The following is a 15,812-nucleotide window of genomic DNA, read 5'->3' as shown; positions in this document are numbered from 1 at the left end:
ATGATAAAGCTGCAGCAGAGACAGGTTAAGAATAGCTTTTCCAAAGTTGTGAGAGTTAAGAACTCCTGGCTTCTACTTTGTGTTCAATTTCACTGATCCATGTCACATCTCAAAGACAAAAGCAGAAAAAACAGTGAAATGAAAAAGCTGCTTGTCTTGGCACGACTTATGAATTTCTGATGACCTGATGATAGCAGCACCATCAAAGCTCCAATTGTTACCTGTATTGCTGTGCAGTTTCCCTCTTTTAAAAGGGGGTTTCATGCTGCTGTTTTGACAGAGAAGGATAACCACATCACTTTAAACTATAGAAAATATGTAGGAAGTACATGCCTATCTTCCTTGATTGTAAATTTCTGCTTTTGTTGTTAATGTTTCAATTTGAGATGGACTCTGAACATCTCACCACTGATTTGTCTTCCTAATTTGACCAAGTGGATTTCCACACTCTCATTGCAGAGTTACTTTCTTAGGTTCCTATTCTACCTTAAGTCTGGCTTCCTTAAGGCTGCCTGAGGGTTTAAATATCCCTCTTCTATTGATATACAGTGGGTGCAGGACACCCTAGGGACCAGTTCCATTGAAAAAGCCAGACTTCTGTCTTTTCCTCTACCCCACATCATGTGTCCCAGGCTCTGTTAGAGCTCACAGAAGGATCAGGGCATTAGCCTTCCTGAAAGCAAATCTTGTAGAAGATGAGAATAGAAAAGAAAGAGAGAAAAAAAAATTTCATTCAGTTCCTTGATTTGGATAACAATGTGACTTCATGAGTGCTTAATGGCTCAAAGGTTGGGACAGGAATGTTCAGCTGCAGAGAGCAGAACTTCTACGTCAGTTCAAACTGTGAAACACAGTGCAGTTGTCTTAGACTATTTTGAGCATCTTAACCTAAAAAAGTCATACAGTTATTTTACAATAATAATCTCCCAGTCACTTAATTTAATCCTCTAACTAAAAGTTTAAGAAGTTACTCTTCCCAGGTGTTTCAGATAGTGTAATTCCAATTAACTGATATGGACATCACGTAGTTGTACACTTAAGGCAGACGTAGTATTAAACTATTAAAATGCAGGAAGAGTTTCAGGTATTGTATAACATATATGTGTTTGTTCATGAGGAAATGTGACAAAATCTGGCATGGAACAGCTTTGAGCTATTAAATAAAGAGAAGTCCCCTAGGAGTTTCCACAGTAAAAACAAATAGCATGTTTGTACATCCACACATAAAACTCTGTGTGGAACTCTCACTTTGTTTTCAGAACAGTCTTTTGAGAAACTCCATTTAGTCTAAGTGTTTAGTCCATCAATTGGAAAATTGTCATCTCAATTACCCATGTATCCTTGTTTCCAGGTCTAATATTTCTTAAACTTCCAAAATGCTATGAAAAGGTATTATATACCATTGGTTGGGAACACCACTGCTCCATAATGCTCAGAAAGGAAGGAAAGATATCCTGGAAGCTGTTTGAAAGCAACTAAAGTTAGCTGGGAGCAGATGATGAGAGGAAATGATGCTAAATGAACACAGCTTGTCTCATGAGTTCATATTTTATGGTTCCAGAAATAAAGGTACTCATCCCAAATACCATGTATATGGTTTTACTTTTGACTCTTTTTTCAAGCAATCTGATGACAGCATTATCCTTCGTGTGAAAAACAATTAAGCCCACCTGAAGGAACTAGGCCTGGGATGTATCTATTCTTGCAGAAGAAGAAGCCAAATTTAGTGCAAGAGGTGTCTATGCATAAAATGACATGGCATGAAAAAGTGCCTCCACAGAGAAGGAAAATTTCACATGACTATAAGCATACGTTTATGTTAATTAAGAACACATCTAGGGATTGGAGAGGCTTGAGAAATTGATATTACTGTGCAGAATATATATGATCACTCTTAAATATGTTGTGCCTGTAACTGCATATTACTATATGCTCCATGCTATACTTAGCAAGTCTGTCTGTCAGAAAGCTCTAATTGCTTTATGTGTGAGAACATTAAGCTGCAATAAATTTATATACACAGCTGTTCCATTACTGCAGAACAAGTTTTATCTCCTAATAAATTGATGTTTCTTTTTAGTGTCAACTCACACCAAAATTTACACCCGAGAAGGTGAACCTTAACATCACATAATTAGTTTAGTGACACCAGTGGTAATAGAGGGTATACACTGTACGTCTCTTAAACATATTGATGGAAAAAAGTTTTGACTTCTGTTAATTGTTGCTTGAAAGCTTAATTGTGATTAAGAGCAGCTTTAATTGGAAAAGGAAAAAGAATCATGACCTTTAAACATACACTGCAAATAGCATGTCTGCATTTACAAGGAGTTGCACCATAACGGGAAAAAAACTAAAAGCCTTCTTTAAAATAGGGCGGGGGGGAAGGGGGAAGCCTTGTGGTTCTGTGTAGAGTCACATTTAGGTTAATGGAACAGAAGCTTAGAATGCCCTGGACTTTTGATTAATATTTAATTAATCTTCTGTAGAAGACTCTGATTTGGATTAAACTGGGTACTAATAAAAGAACCAATTCACCAAAGCATTCACAAAAATTTGACCTGCTGTTATGAGAGTTTAAATTAAAATAGCCAAAGTTTTGTTTTCTGCTCATTCTATGCCTGCTCTACATCAGGTGCAAGTATTTTACTAGGAGTGATGAAGCTGGAAAAATGCAGCCTGACTTGGTCCCAAGTAAGAGAGCCGTAGCTGTAATATGACATGCTATTTGGCTTGTTTTGAATAAGTGCCATGAGCTAATGAGTTGTATTGTTCTCTCAATGCCAGCTTTTACAGCCCTAAAAAAGAAGCATTTACCTGTATATAACAAGGGGAAGTATCGTTTGGTGAAAAAATGCCCAGAATAGTTTTGGGGAGCTGGTTATACTTCTACGTTGTCTCTTAATCAGAGTGGCAGTAAAAATGATGCAAATGAACTCAGTTCCCCAACTGCTCAGACTTCCTTTGTCCTCCCTTCCCATGTGTGTAGGCGTGGCTGGAGTACGTATTTCCTACTGGAAGACAGGGAGGGGCTGAAGGGTCTTACAAAGGGTTATCCTTTTTACAATCCTGATGATTGTAAAAAGCATGTACTTGACCTCAACACAGGAAAAATGAGTTTGTAGTTATTTCACTCACAATTTTTTCTGCTAGCTCTTTTTATAGTCACCATCTTGTGTGATAGTCAGCTCCTGACCTAGTGAGCATTTTTGACATGACCCTTTCCATAAATTGGATGATATCTAAATCCCATAGAATTTCTTCAAGTATCATTACTAAGGTGATTATTCTCATTCAGGTACTCTGACTTTAGCAGTCTGCTCTGATGCCTAATTCATCTGGTTTTAGGTGTCTCAAGGGTAGTCCTGTATAGCTCGACTCCCTTTCCAGTCAGAAGAGATGTGGGCACTGAGCTGAGCCCCTACTGCATGTATTTGTTCTGGGGAAAAGGACCGGTTCGCAAATGTGTATGCCTCCATTGGGCAGAAGGAAATCTGTTCTGTAAAATCTTTGGTTAAGGGCTAGTTGTAGACAGTTTGTGTAGTGTCTGCTGTGGATAGGATCCTGCTATCTGAGTAGTGCTTAATAATGCAGAAATCTGGCAAAAGTAATGAAAAGTCAATAGCAAAAGGCTAGCAAAATCAGATCTTTGTGGGTCCTGCTTACTAGGGATGTTTATCATTCTTTTGTTACATAGCCTCTAATTCCTGGTTCCTGTTTCCCTGGAAAGCGAATTACCATGCAGCTCAAATGGGAAAATTCATGAACTTTATCTGAGTTAGCAGCATAGCAACATAAACTCCTCTCTGGAAGCCATGTCCTGCCTTAGTTCTTTTTGAAACTTCCCATAGATGCTCCTGGAGTTTCTGTTACCTTTTGTAGGGGAGAAGTTATTTTCAGAGGAGGCTGGTGCTTACACAAGTGATGTGCACTGTCTAGTACCCCTGCCCTCTTTACAGGATCTTGGCAGTTGCACGTGACAAAAAATACAGTGTGACCTGTTACAATATAACCCTTGAATTACATAGACAATACTACACTATGAGTTTATTTCAGAGATTATTCTTAAATATCAGTGCAGTTTTGTGCTGAGGTTTCATTAATCTGTCACTTAACAGCTCATTGCATTAATAAGGCTCATTGTATTGAAAAAGATTTTTAAAAAAATAATTGTAATTCTTATTTTTGAGATAATTGAAGAAGCTGCACTGAGCTTTAAAACTTAAGGTAGAAAAAACGGGGTAGAACGAATGGATTTAATAAGTTTTGAAAATAAATATATTTGTGAAAATTAACATAGTCTTCTATATATGCCTCTCAGACATTTCAGCCTACTTGGTTTTTTGGCTAGTGAAGAATGGTCAATGACAGTAGAAACAAGTCTGTAATTTGCACTAAATGGAACTGGCTTTGCAGTATTGCTTATGGTAATAGCTGCAGTTACTTGGTTGTAATATTTCATTTTATCTTTTGAGAGCATGCAAGAGCATTTTGTAGGTATGTATCAAATTCTTCAGGTTGGCTGGGTTCATAGTTATGCAGGCTCACAGTTCTGTAGCTTAATTTTCTTCTGCTGGCAGAAGTTCCTCTTTGCTGGAAATACCTGGAGGAAACCCTTAAAAAGATGTGGAGAGCATTGGAATGTCAGGGTACAAGTTAGCCTTCTGTAGCTTGTTTAGTAATTATACATTTTCTGGTGTTGTAACAATTAATTCCTTTTACTGGAGAGTAGTTACGTATGAACCTTAGGTGGACTTACTAGCTGTTTCCCCGGAATATAAATTGTTGCCATCAGTTGTTTGAAAAATTCTTTTTTCATCTCAATATGAGTCTGTCATCCCATCAATGCCTTCAGAGTCTTCATTCTGCAATAAGAGAGGAAGGAAGGAAAATATCTTAAATAATGAGTAGCAATGGCAATTTTTTCTTTTGGGGAGTTGTTTTTCATAGACATTTGTTTACTGTATAGATCAAATGCTTAGTGTGTCCTTTGACAAGTGCAGTCCATTAAATGCTTTATTCATGAACTGGGATCAAGGGATTGTCTCACTTCTAGCCTGCTCTCTGAAATAAGATAATACAAGCAATTTCTATTAAGTATTATGGTTTAGGAGAGTGGGGGAAAAAGAAGAAATTCTTTAATCTCTTTGATCAGATTTGAATGGCAGAAAAATCTTATGCATTAATGTTTAAAATTAGAGATTTTATCAGCAGTCATTTTAGTAAGTAGAACTTGAGCTGCTGTGCTGAATAAACATACTTCTTAGTACATGTAATGTGTTGATTTCCCTGGAGTTGTTCTGTAATTCATTGTAGAGAAAGAATGAAGAACTAGTAAATAACAAAAAGAAGAAACTGAGTGATACAGCTGTAAGTGGACGTGTTCAAATTGGTATGACGTGCATTTTTCTGGTAGCCCAGGGATAATTTACCAGATCATTTCTATAGCAAAGTGTTTCAGAATCAATCCCTGAATTTCGTACTGGTAACAAGAAGCTTAGAACTGAAAATTATTCATTATTTCTTCCCCTGAAACTTTAATCAGATCTTCGGATGCCCATAAATTCTCAAAGCTGGATTCAGTGGGTCTAGACAGGTTGCTACCAGTTAAAGCTCAAGCCTAGCATTGCATTTTAGAGCTCTGTATGGGAACTGGCATTGCTGCTCTTTAGTTAGAATCACATATGTAGCAATTTCCATTTCAGTGAAACTTATGAATTAGAAATCTCACTTTTTTAATAGCATTCAGGAAATAATTTCTGGTTTCTATACAGGGACTTGTGAAGCGAGTGCACGTCAGACACTCCAACGGCAGCAGAAGGTTCTGGTTTGCAGCAGCGTTTTTGCTGCTGGGCCTCCTGCCTCAAGTGTCTGAAATAGAATTACAGTACAATTTATTAAATTTATTACCATGTTGTAGAAGAAAAGGCATTTTCATGTTTTTATGATCTAAGGGTCTGTACCATGTGACTAATCTGTTATATTCTGGGATATCTGGCCACTGCAAGTTTGAACGTCAGTAATGCGCACTACACAGCCATGCCTAATGTCTGCAGAACTTTTTTTCTTTTTAGCACTTGCCACTTGGACTGAAATCTTTCTAATTAAAGATGTCAGAATAAAGCAGTATCTTAGAAATACAAATGAAACTAGGTAATGATGACAAAATAAAGTGATATCAGTTTGGATATATTTTAACATGATGTCAAAACACATTGTCATCAAAATCCCCAGAGACGCCATTATGGTGTCAAAATGAAACGTTATCAACCTAAGACTACAAGAATAACAACGTGAAATAATACTATTGTAACTTTGTAATGTAATGCCAATATCATGCAAAATAAATTTGATGTACTAAGTGGGATTATTATATATGTTTCATTTCTTTCAGTTTACTGAAAAGCATATGGCAATTATGTTACTCAAGAAAACGTTATAGCATTTGCATAGCATTTGCTGAAGTAATGTAAAAGTTGAGATACAAATTAGCCATACTGAGGAGATCTTAACCACAAAAGCGGTTATGTTACAGTCCTTGTCTTGTCTCAGGCATGGCTGTACACTTCTGTATGTTTCAGAAACTAAAAAATTTAGGCATTTATTTCCATAAAGGAGAATTAGAAATAGTAATATAGTGTACTCTGTAAAGAACCCTTAAAATTATAGTAAAGTAAATGGGAACTGATTATTGTATAAACTTTATACAGGGTGTTAAAGAAGGCTAGTGCCCATTTGTGGTTATGTGAATGCAAACACAGAGAGGCTGAGAGACTTAGTCTCATTCTAGTGAGTTTTTCTGCCCAAACATTAAACTGTTGGGTTATATTGCTATGCTTGTTGACCATCTTCTGCCAGGAATTCCTAGTACTAGACTTTCTTAGGATGATTCATTTTTCACGTACCTTGAGCCCAAGTTAGCCACCTAGAGTGGGATTCATCTGCCCTAATATAGTTGTCTAAAGCTATCCTGAGCTACTCCCTCTACTCTTCTTTCTCAATGAAGAAAAGTAATGAGCTCTTGAGAGAATAATTGCATCCAAAGACAGGTGCTGTGAATTGCCCTCTGGAGTAACTCATTTCTCTGTCTTTCCCTTAGAAGGGGTCTAGATGAGTAGTTTTAACTACATGCCTGCCTTTTAAATGATTAAAATTGGTTGAGATAAATCCTGCCTTACCTTCTCCTGGTAAATAAATTAGCTTTTCTATAGTCTTTATCAGGCTAATTGTCTTGGTTAAATACTGAAGTGGTGTTACAAGTAAATGTTGTATTTCTTCTGCAATTAGAGAAATACATGCTTTTGAGTTTCTGGAATGTGCAGTTGGGTTGAGACTAAGCAGCCCAACAGCAGTAAATATTAGAATTGAGGATTTCTAATCTGATTTTTCAAAGCATAGCAAGACCCTCAGCAATTACTGAGCATCCTGCACAGTACCTCTGAAAAAGAATTCCTGGGGAAAAGACATTTTTAACATTTCCAAGAGGAAAAATAAGTGAAATAACTTGAAAATATCTTAAGTAGTAAAAGCTGAGTTCCAACTAACTCACTACATAACCAAGTGAATTTTTGGATAAAAGGTAGTTGCTGGTTTTTCTGTCCTTATCTGGAATTGATTATTTTTTTGACTATGACTGTAATTTTATGGCAATTTCCAGTTTTAAAGTTAATCAAGACACTGTGGTGGTAAAGCATGATTAAAACATTTATTTATTAAAATCTTCATCTTTGAGATAAAATGCTGAAAGGATTTATCCACAAATCAGTTGTTTTGCAAAATATCATACTAAGTTGGGGTTTTTATCTCCATATGCATATAATATTTAATTAAAAAATCTTAATTAGTTTTTGTGCTAATCAGTATAAATCTTAGTGATCAACTTCATAAGAAGGCAACAGTCATGTGAATTTAGGCACCAATTCAAGTAATCAATCTTAGCTTTGATTTAGTTTTTTTCTTGGTTGAGTCATATTGTATGCAAAGGCACTGAATGATGAAATGCTTAACAGTAAGGTCAGATTTAAAGTTTTATTTAGAGGTTGCAAATAATTCAGTGTGAAAAATAAAACCAGGATCCCACATTTCTCTATGTTTTATATAGAATTTCTGATCTAGTACTGATGCTCCTATCAAAGAGGCTCTCCTTAAGCTTCAGATTTTGGAAACTGTGTCAAACTTTGACCTAGGCTTGGTATCCTTAGGCCAAGTCATTTTTGTTTGTTTGTTTTTGATGTTCAGGCATTTTAAAGAGATGGTTTAGTCCATATATCAGTGTTTTTCTGGCGATGTACTGCTCGATACTGGAGTTTAATTAATACTTTAAAATAAGATGTCATTTTTATTGAGAGCAAGTGTTCACTAGAGTCAGAAACATTCTATTTTGTTTTGCTAGTTGCAACATCCTGGTACTTGTTTGCTCAGTGTTTTCTGTGATTATAGCGAAACAAAACATCATCAAATGTTTTGGGGGTTTCCAGTATAACTTATGTCAAGGAATTAAGCAAGACCTAAGTACTTTTAAAGAAGTGGGATTTTGCACTGTAAGACTGCTAAATTTCACCATTTACAAATATAGTGTAACAGTGTGCTATTTGAATAACTTTTTTTCTAATCTTTTTTCAAATTCAAAAATTTGAAACATTTGAATAATTTGAATATCACTTTTGATGCATCCTGTAAATCAAATGGTGCAATGAGTATCTTATTTTTTCTCTCTATTTTAATTTTGCTAGACTCCTCCCATGAAAAGACACATGCTTTTTCTCCACTCCATTGTTGGCTACAGTTGGGCTCTGAAGCAGATTTTATGGTTTAAAACATAATGTCAGCACAGAGCAAAAGCTGAGCGGAAGCTGAGTCGTGCAAGGTGTGCTGGAATGAGCTGGGTTATACTTACATCACAACATTCACACCTCACAGGTGGTGCTGGCTACAGACAGATGTTCCTTCTTGGAGATCTCTGCCGTGCTTTGAGAAGTGACTGCTCTCTAGCTGCTCTTTGCTGCCCCTCTGATGAAGAATTCTGCCCCCATGTCTCCTCCAGAGAGCAGAGTAGAGGGAGCTCTCACTAAGCAGTTTCTAGCAAAGCAGCTGGATTAGCTTAAACTGAAACACAGGCTGACATGGCCTGAAGCCTGCTAGGGATCTTCCAGATGATCCCTTCTGCTGGCACAGGAATGGCCAGCTAGGTCCAGGAGAGGATTTCTTCTCTGTGGTCTTTGTTAAATGTCTTTGTATTACCGTGCCAGGCAATCCTCACATTGACACAAAATAGCCTGTGATGCCTAATTGTGGATGTTCATCAGACCTAACAGCATTGGAGCCATCATTGTCTGTTCCAGTTAGGATAGGAAGATTCTTAGCAGGTCAGAGCCCATTTCGCCTCACCTGACTTTGAATTAATTTTGTATTTAATTTAGAATAAAAATGCAAATTCCTTCTTTGCTTGATCACTGGTATTTTTTTCCTTTTCTTTTTTTTTTTTTTTCTGATTAATTAAATCTTTCCATGTGTACTTCTGCTATTTCTTTAACACCTTCATGAGAAATCCACAGTGAGATATTTTGTATTTTTTTTTTAGGTTACATGTGGTATTCTCTTTTTTCTTTTCCTGTTCTTATTTTTGTTTTTTTGTTCCCTGACTCAGAAAATGCAATACCCTATAACAACAGCTGTAACAAGTTGCGTGTGGCTGAAAATTGGCTTGGCTTATACCTGCAAAATCTAACAGTTCTAAAGTAAGGCATAGACTCTGTGATAACCCAGTAGCTGAGTATCTGTTTTCAGATGTTTATAGCAAGCTCCTAAAATCTCTGCTTTTCCTTTTAGTAGAAGAATTCCACTGAAAAGTAAGACTGGATTTCTGTCTCCGTTGTGCAGGCTCTGACAGGCTAATAAGGAAGAGTGATGGTGGCAATAAAAAGGGTCTTGGGTGCATTCTTCAGATTTCACTGGTTGTAAAATGATGGCCCTGCTACAGAAGGGCCACAGAGGGACTCAAAGTGAAATCTAGCCTGGAAAGTTTGAAGAGACTGTTGCGGTGAAGTGACCTCCCCATCAGCTCCACCTCTTCACGTTGTTTATGGCCATCACATCAGAAGCAAGTGCTGAGTTTAGAGCATTCGAGGTTACCTTTTTAACCCAGAGAAGAGAGGTGTATCTTCTTAATTTTTAGTTATTTACTCCAAACACAATGTCAAAATATGAAAATTAATTTTATTCACTGAAGAAAGCGAGTGCATTTGGGGACTTGTGTAACTTCTTTATGGTATTGCGGTTGATAACTACCACTGAGAAAGTAAACTGGAATGACATAAAAATTCCCAATGAGCTGATTTCACATGCATACATATTTATTGACATAAATCCTAAAGTTTAAATCCTGTTTTGATGGAATTACTATGCTGAAATATGTAGGTATGTGTACAGGTAACATGTTATATCTTGCTTGTCACATTAAGCCAATCCCTGAATTTAACTGCCTTTCAAATCTGCAGACTTTAAAGGATATATAATGCTCTGTGTTCATTTAGCAAATACAAAATGGCAAGAGAGGATGATTTTATAACCTTGTGAACAGTAGAAATAAGCCAAGATTGAAAGAGATCTGGGGGAAAAAAATTCAGATAGGATGCATACCCTTCAGCATGCGAGAAGCTGCCCTTGTTAGAAACTAACTTTGCATGCATAATTAATTTGAGCAGCACATTCCGTTTCTTACAACTAGAAGAGAAATTGAATTCAGGTGTTTGGTGAACATATGGGGGATTTACTGTGAATTTATGACCTGTGGTTTGAGTGTAAAAACCCAAGATACTAGCTGATAAAACTTAATGAAGCTTGTGCAGAGAAGCTATTTTTATTTGGAGTTTTGTAATTGATACATTTTTTTGTTTTTTAACACCTCTCCCCTACCTTTTTATGCCTTATTCTCAATAAATTCTTTGACACTTAAGAAAAACAAAAGTGTGGGATAAGCCTTTCTATGCCTCTTTCCAGGATGCAACCCTGTTACAGGTACCTTTGTAGTCTAACAAATTTGATCTGTTGCTCAGCTCATTTTTTTCTCAGAGTGACTGTAGCAATTCAGTAATCATGCAACAGCTCTTTTATACAGCGCCTGCCATCCATGGTTGCTCCTGTTTGTGTACCATGTCTATATGTGTTAATATCCATGTGTTCATGAAAAATCTATTCCCTGATGTCTCAGAGAAGGACCATATGTGGGGCACACTGGAAGGAGAGGACCAGCCAAATTGGTTACACTAATTTAAGCTTGAGGAGTGGTATTTAGATGTCAAAAAATAAACCATAGAACAAAATAATAGGAAAAGACCAACGTGCTCTGGCAAGCTTGTGGCAGGAAGGAGATGGTGCAAACTCTGTTGCTGCTCAGCCCTCATCGGCCCCCTGTGTGTGGGCACAGTCATCTGTGTCACTGATGATTAACAAATCTGTTTAAAGTGAACAAACCAGCAGACTGTGCGTTGGAATATGGTGATAACTTTAAGGCTGGTAAAGGGCATACTTTCATTTTGCTTCATGTCCGTGACTTTTTGAAACAACTTGACAGTTTCTGCTTATTCCCCCTCAAGGGCCATCTGAAACAGACAAATCCATCTGCTTGGGCTTAAATGCTGTGGTGAGAGGCTGCTCGAGTTTCAGTAAATGTAGCAGAAGTTTTTATGTTACATTATCACCACTCTGCTTTCTGTTGGATTGTTCCATCCTGCTCAAGCATTGAAGAAAGGGGCCAATTTTCTAGAGGCTCAGTTTGTTCTGAACCTTGGTGAGGATACGTGCTGCCAACTACGGCATGGCCATCAGAGCGAAGACATTGTCAGTCCTCAGCAGAATAGAAATAAACTCTTTAGCTGCTCCTCTCTATGCGTAAATATAGAGGTAGATTCAAATCCAGCTCTTGATTTTTAATGACACAAGTAATCTGGCCAAATGAAAAGGAATTTGTATTATAGAAATGGGTTATAGTTATTTACCAGCTTGAAGCAAATAAGAATCCATCTGTGTTTTATAACTGTTATCCAGAGATCTAAGTAGCTCCTTAGGACAGTGAGGTCCTGGCAGCTCAAATGTGTGATAAAAGATTTCAAGGTGTAAAGAACTCTTGTTTGTTTACTAACCTTTTGGTTATTCCAGTCATGTTGCAACTGCCTGGTGATGTTGTTAAGACCCTTTTCCATGCTTTTTCAGGCCAATAATTTTTTTTTCCAAAGCTTCACTCATCCCTGTTCTGTAGCATGTTTGTATCTACTTTATCACACTTGAAAATCTGTCTGTTTTGAAAGGAATACAACTCTGCACATCAGTGCATGACATCACACTAAGACATTGCTTAATGATCTGCGACTCTGATGGTCATTGCTGCAACTGTTTGCTTCCGGAAATATGTGACAGGTCTGGCCTATCTAAGCCTTGCTTATGGTTGTACTTTTTAGCCCACGCTGGTGGTGGTGTGTTTTAAAGCAGCACTCACAAAATAACTGATTGCGAAATGTGCCATCTGCAGATGGAAGGCAATGGGGTGCCAAGTAGAGCTGTGACACAAGAAAGCCCAGCCGCTTTGCAACCCAAGTAAACTTTGGCCCTAAAAGCCTTTCCTTGATTTTTATTTCTTTTAGGAACATTTAATATTGCGAGCACTTTGATAGAAGAGCATCACTGGCCTCTGATGCTAGGAGGTGCTAATTGTCTTCTGTAAATTCACAGGCATTCTGTTATTAAGTAGGCATAGGGAAGCGCTGTCTGGGCAAGCTGTGGTTACTGTAGAGTTGTAATTCCAGTTTTGCTAAAAAGTTTAAAGCTAGCATAGGTCAAATCTTCAATAGACTTTGGATGGATTTCAAGTGACATTCCTTTCTTCCTGCTAGTAGTCCTGAATTATTTGAGGTGGATCTGCCTTCACATTTTTGGTTCATTTGAATGGAAGACTCAAACAAAACATGGCACATTTAAACTGAGCTTTTGACGACTTGCACCTTACATCTGCGAAAGGGAATTTAAGCAGCAGGAACACCTGCAGCTGCACCCTGATATTCTGTTGATGTGACCCTACCTCTCTTGGGTCAATTCATCCAATAAGTCAAAATTCATTTTGCTTTAGACTGGCTAAGGACACTTCTCACAAGATATAATTTGTTTAGCTCTGTCCCAAGGGATAATGATGGGACTTCCATAAAGAGTTGTAGATAGAGCAGAATATCTCAGGACCTGAAGAGGAATGAAGTTAGGTTTGCACTGTTGACTCCAAAATTTTAATTCTAACAGTTTCTTATTGTGATTATGATTTTTGCATTTCTCTCCTTCTGGAAGTACTGATTGGAAGTTGAATGAAATATCAAGAGGGTGTACCAAGTGTTCCCTGAGTACAGGGGGAGTGCAGAGGGAGACATAGAAAACATAGCAAAAAAGCACTGATGATGAAAGTAACTGGATAAAGAGAGGCACAAAAAGAAACAGGAGAAAGCATGGCAGGCCAGGACAGAGATGTGCAAACCCTTACTGGTGAGAAGGTTAGGGCAGCTGTAATTTGACCTAGAGAATCAGAATAAGGTTGAAATGAAAATGGAAGCAAAAGGATGCCAATCTGAGATATAGTCTAAACCCTCGATTAATCTTTTAAGAAAAGTATCTTAGCCCCTCCTTAGCTGCCTGCCTTTTCCCTTTTTCTCTTCTAAATGAAAATATGTAATTTTTTTATTATTACAGAATAACTGATTTGAAGTCACTTTCTGTTTCTCCCAGACATTTTGAGCACAAAGAAATTTGAGTGGATAGAGAAGTGCCTTTTTCTAATTTTTGCTCTTGCTTTTCTGTGAAATAGTCCTTTTCATAATTCACTTCTTTTGCAATTTTCTAAATTTGGGTCATGTCCCTTGCTTTTCAGATAAAATAGAAATATTGTTAAAAGATTTATCTCTTCTGCCATTATCAAACCTTTAATAACTTTGAATAACTTTTCTTAAATCAGCTTGACTTCTTTTTTTCTTTCTTTCTTTTTTTTTTTTTTTTTTTTTTTTGTCATTTGAATAAGTTCTTAGGTCTGGAGACAAGTTAATCATAAATCCCAGGATCCTCCTTGTCCTTTGTTATTCCATCTCTGCAGTGTAAAGAGTGTCAAATTCATGCCTTTGCTGTTCAGGAAAAGACATACATTTTGGCTTCATGGCATGGACACTGCATTTGCTTGCTATTCCTCTTTTGATGTAATTGTTTCATTGAATATCTATCACAAAATGTGGAGAAGTCCTCATAATAATAACCCTTCCAGCAGGCCATTTTGGGGCTGGTACAGTGTGTCTGTTCTGTATAATGCACAGGATTTGTGCAGTACTTTGGGGGTTTACCTTCTGTTTGCCATTGCATAGCTGCTTCAGTGCCACTTTTGCATTGTAATCCCTTACAGTTCGAAACAATCTTGATTATGAAAGGTGGATTATTTACCCATTATCTTGACTACATCAAGGTGTCCGTCTATGTTGCTTTTCTAGTAATTTTTGCACTGAAATTCAACAGCATTTCTCTTTCAAACATATATTATTATGCCTGAAATACTAATACTTACTGTATTTTGCTGCATTTAAGTGCAATTTATTGTGCAGAAAACACTTGTCTGTGTAGAAAGCATTGGACTACTTGTTTGTTGGATTAACAATACCCGTTTTAAAAACCAACAGACCGTTTAAAAGTAGTTTGTACGTCAGGTACTGGATTTTGATGAATCCATTTACAGTGTGCAGTGTATAGCAATGCATGGGGAAAAAAAACCAAGGGGCTGCATACTAAAGCTGGGCAGAATTTGACAATAAGGAATAAATTTACATAATATAAAACTGTAAATGGAGATAAGCTCTTTCACAAAATTAAATTGAATTAAGGAAATAAAATTAGCAACACATGTACAATGATGTGGAAATTTTGAAACTACCAGTGTTTCATTTCCACCTGTTCTAAATAAAGCTTTCTCTTAATTGTACTTTTCAAAAGGGTAATTTGCACATAGAAGTTGTCTTACTCTACAAATAAAGCATTTCTTAAAGCTCTCATCTGGGGGGGGGAAACATGAAAAAAAACACTTCTCTAAATTCCTTCCTTTTCTTTGCCTTTGGTGTCAACAAAGAAAAAATAATCAACCCAAACCTTTTAAAACTTAGCCTTTGCTAGAGCCATACTAGTTTTTCTGTCTGGCCAACCAAGCACGGATAAACTCTATTTAATGGCACTGAAAAGAGTGCCAAACAAACATCTACAACCTCCAATCCCCTGCACCTACCAGTCCCATAAGACACCGAAAACAGCCACAAATGGAGTCTAGAACTGTCTCTTTTTATATGAGAGAAGACATGGGATATAAATTCACTCTGTTTTATTGTACCCTGTGTCGAAGAACAGAAATCTATGGAATTGCTTTCCATTGTCTCTCTGCAGACTCCTCTTTTGAAACAAAGTAATAGCTGTCCATTCTTCATCAGCTCTTTTGAAACAAACAATGAAATGCAGAGCACAAGGAGTCCATAATAAAATATTAAAATGCTTCTGGTTAGTCTTGATATAACCTATTTGTTTGTCAGGCTTCCTGTGATTCCCACATTAACATGTTTGAAATACAGTGGGGTTGTAGAGGTCAGGTGGGAGCTGCAGAGCTGGAGAAACGTCAACGTAATTAATAAATTCCTGTGCATTTTTCATTGTGATTTCACATACACCTGGGCTGTGAAGAGTGGATTACCAGACACTGTGAAAAATTGATGGTTTTCAAGGGTTCAAGGTTCTGGGTGTGCTGGTTTGTAGTGGTA

The 15,812-nt window shown here is 37.1% G+C and overlaps 1 protein-coding gene across 13 annotated transcripts in view; it reads left to right on the top strand.

The window, feature by feature from the left end:
• PARD3 (par-3 family cell polarity regulator) overlaps positions 1 to 15,812 on the top strand; it is a 447,662-nt gene that overhangs the window by 415,874 nt on the left and 15,976 nt on the right. The window lies entirely within an intron of this gene.

This window comes from Chiroxiphia lanceolata, chromosome 1 (assembly GCF_009829145.1).
Source record: "Chiroxiphia lanceolata isolate bChiLan1 chromosome 1, bChiLan1.pri, whole genome shotgun sequence".
Taxonomy (NCBI): Eukaryota; Metazoa; Chordata; class Aves; order Passeriformes; family Pipridae; genus Chiroxiphia; species Chiroxiphia lanceolata.
The sequence above is the reverse complement of the archived record's forward strand: the minus strand, read 5'-3'. Positions and strand labels throughout refer to the sequence as shown.